Source organism: Stylophora pistillata, chromosome 8, assembly GCF_964205215.1.
Source record: "Stylophora pistillata chromosome 8, jaStyPist1.2, whole genome shotgun sequence".
NCBI lineage: Eukaryota > Metazoa > Cnidaria > Anthozoa > Scleractinia > Pocilloporidae > Stylophora > Stylophora pistillata.
Genome location: NC_142526.1, coordinates 32,791,780 through 32,802,671, shown reverse-complemented (window position 1 = coordinate 32,802,671; position 10,892 = coordinate 32,791,780). Strand labels below are relative to the sequence as shown.

Below are 10,892 nucleotides of genomic sequence, written 5' to 3'. Positions count from 1 at the left end.
GTGTCGATAATTCCGGAATTTCCATCCAAGAGAGCACACTCACAACGTATTCCTAAACTTTCGAAAGCTTATCCCGGAACTTTTCCCGTTCCATTTTCTTTCAGACTGAAAGTCTCAAAACTTTCGGTCAAATGGAAAGCGCTCGCTATTTCATGAGTGAAAGATCCGGGATTCTGCAGTAACTCGAGCCCAGGCTTTTTCAGTTGCCCGGAATATGTCAAAATGGCGGCAAAGTGTTCAGCGAGTTCGACTCATGTAGAATGTCAAAAATCTCAACAACGGCTTAGGTTTTTCGGATCTGGTGCCAAACAGCCTACTTCATCGGAAAAGGCAAAAGGTACGTCTTAAGAATCTAATTTGGGTGGTTAAAACAACTGTAATTCACAATAAATCGTTAGTCTTATTTATATGTCGTTATTTACAGACAATTTAACGCTGTCAATTTCTGTTTGCTATTTTTTATGAACCAGAAGAGAGTTTTAGGAACGAAAAGAACCTAACTTATTATGGCACTATACATAAATACATTAAACTTTCCAATTCAGTTGATAATCTGACTGAAACCAATCTCGATCCTCCTGATAATATGTCGGATAACAGTGATGATGAACAGTCATGATCATACAACAAATATATATGAAATACATATATATGAACTGCGGTTATGAAACGTATATGTGCACGATCCTTCGCAGTAAAGCACTATTTAAGCAATAGTGAAATCCGACCTGAAAAAAATTCATGGCCTGTACGGGATTCGAACCACTGACCTCTGCGATACTAGTGCAGCGCTCTACCAATAGAGATAACAAGCCAACTGGGAGCAGGCCATCAAATTAATTCGACATAAACCCGTAGATGATAAATCAAACAACAAATATATATGAAATACATATATATGAACTGCGGTTATGAAACGTATATGTGCACGATCCTTCGCAGTAAAGCACTAGTATCGCAGAGGTCAGTGGTTCGAATTCCGTACAGGCCATGAATTTTTTTCAGGTCTGATTTTCACTATTGCTTAAATAGTGCTTTACTGCGAAGGATCGTGCACATATACGTTTCATAACCGCAGTTCATATATATGTATTTCATATATGTTTGTTGTTTGATTTATCATCTACGGGTTTATGTCGAATTAATTTGATGGCCTGCTCCCAGTTGGCTTGTTAGCTCAATTGGTAGAGCGCTGCACTAGTACCGCAGAGGTCAGTGGTTCGAACCCCGTACAGGCCATGAATTATTTTCAGGTCTGATTTTCACTATTGCTTAAATAGTGCTTCACTGCGAAGGATCGTGCACATATACGAGTCATGATCATGATAGGAAGAGCAGCCCCAAGAAAAAAATTCAAAAAAAATTGTCAAACGATTACAAAAACCTGTTTGATTGTAAATGACAGTGCGGGTATGTAATGCAAACTGAGTATGAAATCGGCAAAGACTAATTCATTTACAACCAGTGAAGGATGCTTCAACTTTAGAACATGAACCCTAACAAGGCACATGAGTTTGCAAGCTCATCACAACTCCCTTACAGATGTTGATTCACAACAGAAGCTTTAATAGTCTGTCACAAGAATGGCAGAAAAAGCCTGTGTGAGCATCTAAGTAGCAATGGCCATAGTGTATTGGATAGTAAAGGAACAATTAGCAATGCATAAGTGCAAGTCTCTCCAAATACGACAGTTTGAAATTATTGAATTGTACTGGGAATGCATAACATGTATTTCCTGAAAAGAGACAATCCCTATAGGAATTGACTGTTTGCTCACAAACTGGCTCTGTGCACTAGCCAAAAAGTTGAAGCTGTGGCCTCTATGAATGATGTCAGACAGACATATACATATCTTTTTAGGTCTTCTCAAAATCTGCTAAGAGGACCGGAAAACTGAGAGAAGTAAATACAGGGTTTGTCTTTTTTTTTTATTACTAACTTCATCTATTTTATCTCGAATTCTTTATTTTATAGAGTTATGGTAGTTACTTAAACAGACATAATTTGTTGTAGATCCAAACAGTGTTGGATAGTCCAGAGTTAAAGTCAAGGAAGTATATCAAGTGGATTGGTTGTGCATTTGATGATGCATTACAATGAGTGCACTAAAGCTAGGATCTCCTTGTCTCATATTTCAGTGAAGCTGACACAACTGCTAAAGCACACAGACTGCTGAAGAAAATAACTAATTTCCAATTCCTTGCAGTTCTGCACCTGGTGATGGATGTTATCCCTCGGCTCACACAGCTTTCTCTCCATTACCAAGTATGGATTATTTTTTTCATATTTTAATCGACAATATGACGATAAAACAGTAACCTTTTCTTTAAATAATATAACATCAAACGTATAAAGGGAGTAAGTTTCTAAAGAAACTGTGGTGCTGCGTCAGTAGGGGTAACAAGGCAATTTGGTAATATCAACTAAGTTGAAATTGTAAATTGGCCACCGTAAAGAGTTAGAAAGCACACGTTTCGAAAGTTAGCCCTCCGTCAGAGCTAATTGTGGGTTGCATGTGGGTTTATATGCAGAAAGTAAGCTACGCTATTGGTGGGAGCATGGCGACGAGAAAAACACGAATAAATTTGTAGAATGAAAAGCGTTCGTTGATACCTGTGGGATTAAGAGTGCCGATTTGGAAGATAAACTTTTGTTCGAGAGTTCTGCGGCTTTTCGAGCTACCTAAATGTAAGGAACGACCGCAGATTGCAATATATTGCTAAGAATGATTAGATAGATTAGTGTCTAGCAACTGGTGGTTTTAATGCGTCCTTGTCATTCCTTTGTACGTCGCGAGGGTGTTCTCAGAATCGGTCACCTAGTCGTCTTCCTGTTTAGCCGATGTATAGCTTTTTGCAATAAGTGCAAGTTATGCAATAGATGACTTCGGCTCAGGTGCACGTGAAGTGATCAGTTATCTTAATGGATCGTTTGGGTCCCGATATTTTTTCAGCGTTGTGAATGAAAGGACAAGTTTTGCATCGTGCGCGAGCGCATTCAAAAGTGCCGGGTTGGCCATTAGTTTGTAATGAACTTCTGACCAAAAAATTGCCTATGTTTTTGTCGCGTTTGAATGAAATGAGAGGAGGTTGCGAGAAGATAATACCAGTCTCTGGATCGTTTTGAAGTAATTTAAAGTTTTTAAGAAGAATGGATTTAACTGAGTGGTTGTGAGGGTGAAATGTGACGGTAAATGGAATGCGGTCGGAATTTTCCTTCTGTGACGTTTGTAGTGCTGACTGTCGATCAATAAGTTGGGCGCGGTGGTGACCCGCTTGAACGACAGAAACAGGGTAACCAGGTTTTTCGAAAAACTGGCTCATAGACTCTGATTTTTGAGAAAAATCAGAGTCATCACTACATAAATGACGAAGTCTTAGAAATTGAGAAAAAGGAATGGAATTCTTGACATGAGATGGATGCGAAGATTAATACAACAAGTAATTATGTGAATCTGTAGATTTGTAATACACACTAGTACATAAACCGTTGCCTTCAATTGAAACTTTGATGTCTAAAAAGGATAAAAAATTATCTGAAATTTCCCAGGTATATATGAGAGCCGGGTGAAAGGAATTGACTGCGGTTATGAATTGAGTTAGTTCCTCTCTAGTAGAGGAGATGGCGCCGATACAGTCGTCAATGTAGCGACCGTAGAGTTCAGATTTGGGGCCGTTGTCTTGGCTGAAAAATTGGTGTTCGACAAAATCTACAAAAAGATTGGCATAGTTGGGTCCCATTTTGGTACCCATGGCTACGCCTTTAGTTTGTTTGAAAAAGTTGTCCCCGAATGAAAAAATACTGAGTGTGAGCACTAGTTCAGCTAAGCGTAGTAGTGTTTCAGATTTAGGTTCCTTAACAGTACGTTGATCAAGAAAATGTTTGAGGGCCGGAAGACCTTCGCCATTAGGAATGACCGTATAAAAAGCTGTAATGTCCATAGTGAAAAGAAGTTTGTCATGGCCAAGGAAATTAAAGTCGCGAAAAATTTGAAGAGCGTGTTGGCTGTCTTTGATATATTATGGTAAAGTTTTGACGATGGGAGCCATAATAACCAATAAAAAAAAAAACCTAATCACCTCACTGAACAAATTCTACATTGCCGCTCTGAACTTTCCAAAATCTGTCCAGCAGTTTTAGTACAATCTATCCGCACCAAAATTTAGGAAACTAATTCTAAACTTTTCAATTATTTGAACCAAATTAAGGCCCAAAAACTTGACCAACTTATCGGTCCCCAAATTGCTAACCACTCACCACCGGAAAACCTCAAAACTGTGGTTACCATTCCAGAAAATCTTTCACTTTCCTATTCAGAAAAATCCGTCCTCAGTAAGGGCTTAAATTTTGTTCCCATTTCTAAGACAACGGACGAATTCTCAGTTAAACAAGACGTAGAGAGATTCCTTCGCCGCTTTCAGTTAAAATTCTTTTTTCATGACAAAGAGGATGATTCTAACACCTCGAACAAAGACACTCTCAAAACGCTTCAGATTCGAAACTCTAAATGGACTCCCCTAGAGGGCCAGTTCGCACATTAGATGTTTTCATTAAAAAATGTCGCCCACGATATTAACAACCTTAATTTTAATCGTATTACCAAATTTTCCAATCTTTCCCCTGAAGAGTGGTCGGCACTAAAAAGCCTAAGAAAACGAAAAGACATTGTTATCAAGGCGGCCGACAAGGGCGGCGCAGTAGTTGTTTGGCGGACCGACCTCTACCAAAAAGAAGCTTTGCGGCAACTTTCTGACACCTCCTTTTATCAAAAGGTTGACAATTAATCAAAACACCGTCAAAAACACTATTAACGAAATTATAGCTAAACAAGAACTGCCGGCCACTGCAAAAAATCTCATCATGACCACTCCTAGAACTTCATGTATTTATTTTTTACCTAAAATTCACAAACCCAACAACCCGGGTCGGCCCAATGTCTCAGCTTGCAGTTGCCCTACCGAACTTATTTCCAGCTATTTAGGCAAAATTATGGCTCCTATCTTAAAAAACTTACCATCGTATATCAAAGACAGCCAGCATGCTCTTCAAATTGTTCGTGACTTTAATTTCCTTGGCCAAGACAAACTTCTTTTCACTATGGACGTTACATCTCTCTATACCATCATTCCTAAAGGCGAAGGTCTTCTGGCCCTCAAACATTTTTTTGATCAACGCTCTGACGAAGGGCTAACGCTCGAAACGTCAGCTTTTTAACTCTTTACGGTGGCCAATTTACAATTTCAACTCAGTTGGTATCACCAAATAACTTCAAACGTGCCTTATTCTGCTGTTGTTTTGTAGTATTTTTACAGAAGAAGGATTTGGATGTATCATCAATTGGCCTTGCAATTGCAACAACCATTCAAGAACTACAGAAACCAAAAGAGCATGATGATCCAAACCTCTCTAAGTTCTTGTCAATAGTTAAGGCCACTGGTGACACTGACTTCATGTACCAAGGACATGAACTGAACAGCTGTAGCAGAGCTATTCACATAAAGTTTGAGAGAGAGAGAGAGAGAGAAAGGTTTTTACAGGGGCTAAATGACAACATAAATAGGAGGTTTCCCAAGGACACAAAGGAAGGAATCCTTGGACAACTTGATGAAGGGCCCAACTTGTCAAAAGTTGATCTTCGTGAAGCCTGTTAGAAAAGGCGTAAGAAAAAGAATAGGAGAGTAGAAAAGCCATGGTCTGAATTCAGAGAAACTTTTTTCCTTGAAACTTGTGGCCTAAAAGAACCAAAATCATTCAACCTTATGTTCAGTGCTTGAAACTCTATAAATGATCATTTCAGTAAACGTTCATTTTCTCGTGAAACAGTCTAAGTTCAAATACCACTCGGGGACCCTCTTTCTTGAAGCCTGTTTCTTGAAAAAGGCCCCCTAAATTTACTGAAGGGGGCCCAGTTGCCCCTCACTGGCCAATTTCTAGAATAAACCCAGCCATTTAGTAACATGATCAGATGATGCTACAAATGCAAACACAAAATGCAACACTACTAATGGTTATCTAAAGTTTAGCTAAGCAAAAACAATAAGAACGACTGACAGATACTTGAGATCCAGAACTAATGGATCATTCTCATTGTCATTAGAGGATCGTCAGTTGTTCATTTCAGAATGTAAAGAAATTATCAACAATACTGTAAAATACATTTATTGTTTATTGTTTGGATATACAGGTTGTGAGTAACAGTTTTTATAACATAACCAAAGTAAAGCGCGCGCTCTGATTGGTCAATTTAGCGTCCCCCATTTTCCCATGGGTGTACGCTGCTGACGTGAGCAAATGCAAAGACCATTTTTCCGCGCGCGCTTGTTTTTTCTGGTCGCGTAAGATTTGTTAAATAAAAGGGAACTCTTTAGCTACAATGTATCAATGTTATGTTATAAAACAAATGGTAAACACCACAGCGTACACTATTGAGTTATGGATGCACTTGGGAGGTTTGCTGAGCACTCAAGAAGCTAGAGTCGCTCTCGGCTATCGCCTCGAGCGACTCTTACGCTTCTTTCGTGCTTAGCAACCTCCCGCGTGCATCCATAACTCAATAGTGTACGCTGTGGTGTTTACCATTTGTTAATTGCTGTTCAGAATTTGACACTTGATAAATATTCATTACAAGTAAAAAGACATAACAAACAGCTCTTTTAACCTTGGATTATGGTGGTATTATATAACTGATTCAGGTGCAGTCATCAGTGAATTCTTCCAATATGGCAAGTCAGGATTTTTTGACGTGTTTATATCATAGAAAAAAAAGAATTATTCATAATTGATCAGAGCTTGGCTGTGAACAAAGAGAAGACTGTTTCTAGTGTCTCGAAATTTTGGCAAAAACAGTGAACGGCACTTACAGCCAATCCATTGTCATCTTGAAAACTCGCGCTATTTTCATTACATGACATCAAGTGCCGTGATCGCGAAATTTTTCCAAAGCAGTTCTGGTTAAACAGAAACTTGATGAATAGTCCGTGTCAAAGCTGATGGCTCTAGTCAGGCATCATCGATGGATATCAAGAGCCATTTTCTGTAAAGCTGGAACTTTAGAACCAATGTTCAGAATGCGCGCAAGTTTCTGATTATCCGTGTACTAGAGGACAGTCTGTCAACCGAGGGAATCTATAAGGGCTTGTAAAGACAGAGAAACGGCAAAAAGCTCTCGAACTCTCGAAATCTGACCAATTTTGATGGAAAATTTTGTCTTTTCCACAGGCTGAATCAGATGCATCTGAATATACGATTTTCGTTGGTTTGTGCTTCACAGGCCGCAAAGGCACGCCGTTGATGGTAGGAAGATTGTATATCCAAAAGTTTAATTCATTTATGCATTCAGGCGTTAGAGAGACAAGGAAATTCCAATTTTAGACGGAGTTAACAACAGCAAAGGTATCTCGGGTCATGAGCCTAGTTACGTTCCCGACACAGTTCCCGAGCGAAATAATTTTACCGCACACACTAGCAAGCTTTCGAACCTGAAAAAGGGAGTCCTTCCACCCCAAAAGAAACAATAAATCCTCTATCAAAGATTGAATTCTGTTATCCCTCTCGGATATGAGGAATTCTGAGGTGTTAACGAGAGTTCCGAGCCAGACGATATTTTGGGCTGGATCCCAAATGGATTTTCCTTCATTAGGAAGAAAACTGGACTTCAACAGATCAGCGTGAACTGCCAAACGGATAATGGGTTTATCACTTTTGGAGGCACGTGTACTTCTGAAATGCATTCCAGACTTAGAAGTTCGTTAATGGCACTCTCGACAAAAGCCGATTCTTGAATCGCTGACTTATTGTTCTTCGCAACAAAAGATGGAGGAGTTTTAAACAGTGGTAACTTGTAGCCGAACTCAATGGTGTCAAGAATGAAACGAGGTGCGTCAAGATCTTTCCAAAACTGGAGTGATTTTCGCAATCTACCTCTAACCAAAATAGGAACATTGCTCAATTTGAACTGATAAGTCAGCGTGGAATCCTCTGGAAAGGATATCCCAGAGTGCAACGGCGGCAAAGCTTCGAATTCCATGTCTTGGTCTTGGGCATCAGTCCATGCTAGTCACCTTGGCTGTTGACTTGGGAAATTTTTTGTTAGCAAATTATTGGGACAGGCGGCTCTCCAGTGGCCCGGTTTGCCGCAAGAAAAACAGACGCCAGGAGATTTATTCGCTGAAAGCTGTGGATTAAGTCGATTGAATGTATTCAGACACTGACCGACTGCAAGCTTCGAATTCCGAGCGATCGGGAGTGCTGATGTGCGACGCTGTTGGCTAAAACTACGCGTAACGAAACGCTTCGAAGCCCTGGCCGCCCGAGCTTCTGCTCTGTAGATCTTTTACTCGTCTTCTTCATCGTCCGCCAGGTCATGATGCTTATACTCAAGGACAGGTTTCCACCCAAACGGTAACTTATCTGCTAAAAGGATAATTTTCTGCCTTTCTTTAACCAAAGACACCCTTATTAAGCGCTTCCTTGGCCTTGGCCAAATCTTTTTGTTCCACTGCAGCTGAGGCATGTTCAACAGTTTCTAGTACAGCTATGTTTGCTTTATACTGATTTTCATTACTTTTCTTTTTAAAGGACGGCGGTGCTTTACGCTTCAATCTTTTAATCTCAGACATCTACTAGGCAGCGTTAGAATCGCTTGATCTTTTTAAATCAGAGACAGACGTTGAGACTAGATCCTTGATTTGGGAGAGGAGTTGAGCGTTGTTCTCGGCAGCGATCTCCTTGACTTTGCGGTTGTCCATTGTGAAGTGTCGTATCCCTTGCTAAACGAAAACGAAAAGCTACACACGTTGAAGGCTGACCGTAGATTGCCTTGCCCTACTAACGACCTGTACTTACAAACCACGATCCTATAACCCTCTGCGTACCCCGCAGCCAACCCCAGTCCTCCTATACGTGCCGGGAAAATATGAATTTATGCTCATTAGGATTACCACAAATTACATTATACACGATGAATATATGAAGTTCATATATTTTGAACTGCGGTTATAGATACGTATGATGGACGATCCTCGCAGTAGAGAGCGCTATTCATGCAATAGCGAAAATCAGACCTGAAAAAAATCAGGCCTGTACGAGTCTCCTTCATTGGATTGTTGAATTAATCTCTGTCATTCTTTACGATTCTCTTTCAAGGGATTGTTCTGTTAGTATCTCTCGCACTTTTACGATCCTCTTTCATTAGATTGTTCCGTCAGTATCCCTCGCACTTTTCCGAGTCTCTTTCATTGGATTGTTCTGTTAGTATCTCGCACAAGTTTAAGAATATCTTTCATTGGATTGTTACCCTAGTATCTCTTGCACCTGTAGGATTCTATTTATTGGATGGTTTCGTTAGTATCTCGCGATTATTTTTCATCTGCGCCTATTCGATTGGTAGACCAGTTACTGTTTAACCTTGACAATGATAAAGCCACTGGACTTGTTTTTATTGACTACAAGAAGGCGTTTGACCTGATTGACCATAACCTACTACTGTCAAAATTGAAGGCTCTTGGAGTGGGTGAGAGCAGTCTACCCCTGTTCCGTGACTATCTGAGTGGCAGACGCCAGTATGTGAAGATAGACGGACACTATTCTACCCAAAGGGCCTTAACATTGGGAGTCCCACAAGGCAGCATATTAGGTCCAATCTTGTTCCTTGTTTTTATTAATGATCTACCTGCAACACTTCAGCACTCCGTGGCTGATATTTATGCTGACGACACAACTATCAGCTACTCCACCCATTATACGACGGCTCCTAATGATATCTCGGTCGGCCTTCAGACGGATATTGATGAAATCTTGAATTGGTCAGCTGACAACAGAATGATCCTTAATGAAACCAAAACCAAATCTATGCTTGTCACTGGTAAACGGTTGGCCAAGAAAATGGAACAGTCCACCCTGCAGTTAAACGTTAATTCTACTGAACTTGAACAAGTGAACTCGCATAAACTATTAGGTGTCACGATTGACAGCCAGCTTACTTTCGACCAACATGTCGAAAATCTATACACGAAGTTATCGCAGAGAATTGCCGTGCTGCGAAAAATAAGACGCTTTTTGCCTATTGATCAAAGGAAACTTTATTATAATGCTACGATCAAGCAGACAATGCTTTATGCATCAACCATATGGACATCTTGTTCTGCTGAGAATTTGCAGAAAGTCTTTAAACTTCAGAAACGCGCGGCACGTGTAATTCTCGGAGCTGACACTAAAGCGAATAGCGTACAACTGATTAGGAAATTGGATTGGGTTCCATTCTTTCATGAGGCAAAAGTAAATAGGTCACTAATGGTGTACAAACGATTGTCTGGGGACTGTCCACCTTATATGTCCCAAATGCTCGTAAGAAATGCAGACATAAATGAAAGATCAAGCAGGCATGGAGAACTAAACCTCGTCTGTCCCCGATTCAAACGGGAGTCAGAGGGAGGTAGGTCTTTCACAGTATCGACCTCACGCCTCTGGAATACCTTACCACTGGACATAAGAATGAAACCTACTATCAAATGTTTTAAGAAGGCCATGTTAGATTTTTTTAAGAATAGTTATAAACGATTAGAACATTTTATCTTATAGTTTTTAGAAACTTTGTAATTTTAGATTTTTAACTCTTGATCTTTTTCCATAATTAATTAGTTTTTAATCTTTTTCAATAATTATTTGTAATATATTTTAAGAGGGCCACTGGTTTGTCAGTTTTATACTGTTATGTGTTTTACCCTCTTTAAATAAAGTTGATTATTATTATTATTATTATTATTATTATTATTATCGGATTGTTGCGGTAGTATCTTGTGCACTTTTACGATTACTTTTCATTGGCTTGTTCCGTTAGTATCTAGCGCACTTTCATTTGATTGTTCCGTTGGTATCTTGCGCACTTTTACCAT

The 10,892-nt window shown here is 39.7% G+C and overlaps 1 pseudogene; it reads right to left on the bottom strand.

Annotated features, from left to right (window-relative positions):
• Positions 1–8,056: 8,056 nt before the first annotated feature.
• Positions 8,057–8,618, bottom strand: LOC148725896 (uncharacterized; annotated as a pseudogene).
• Between the last annotated feature and the right edge of the window lie 2,274 nt (positions 8,619–10,892).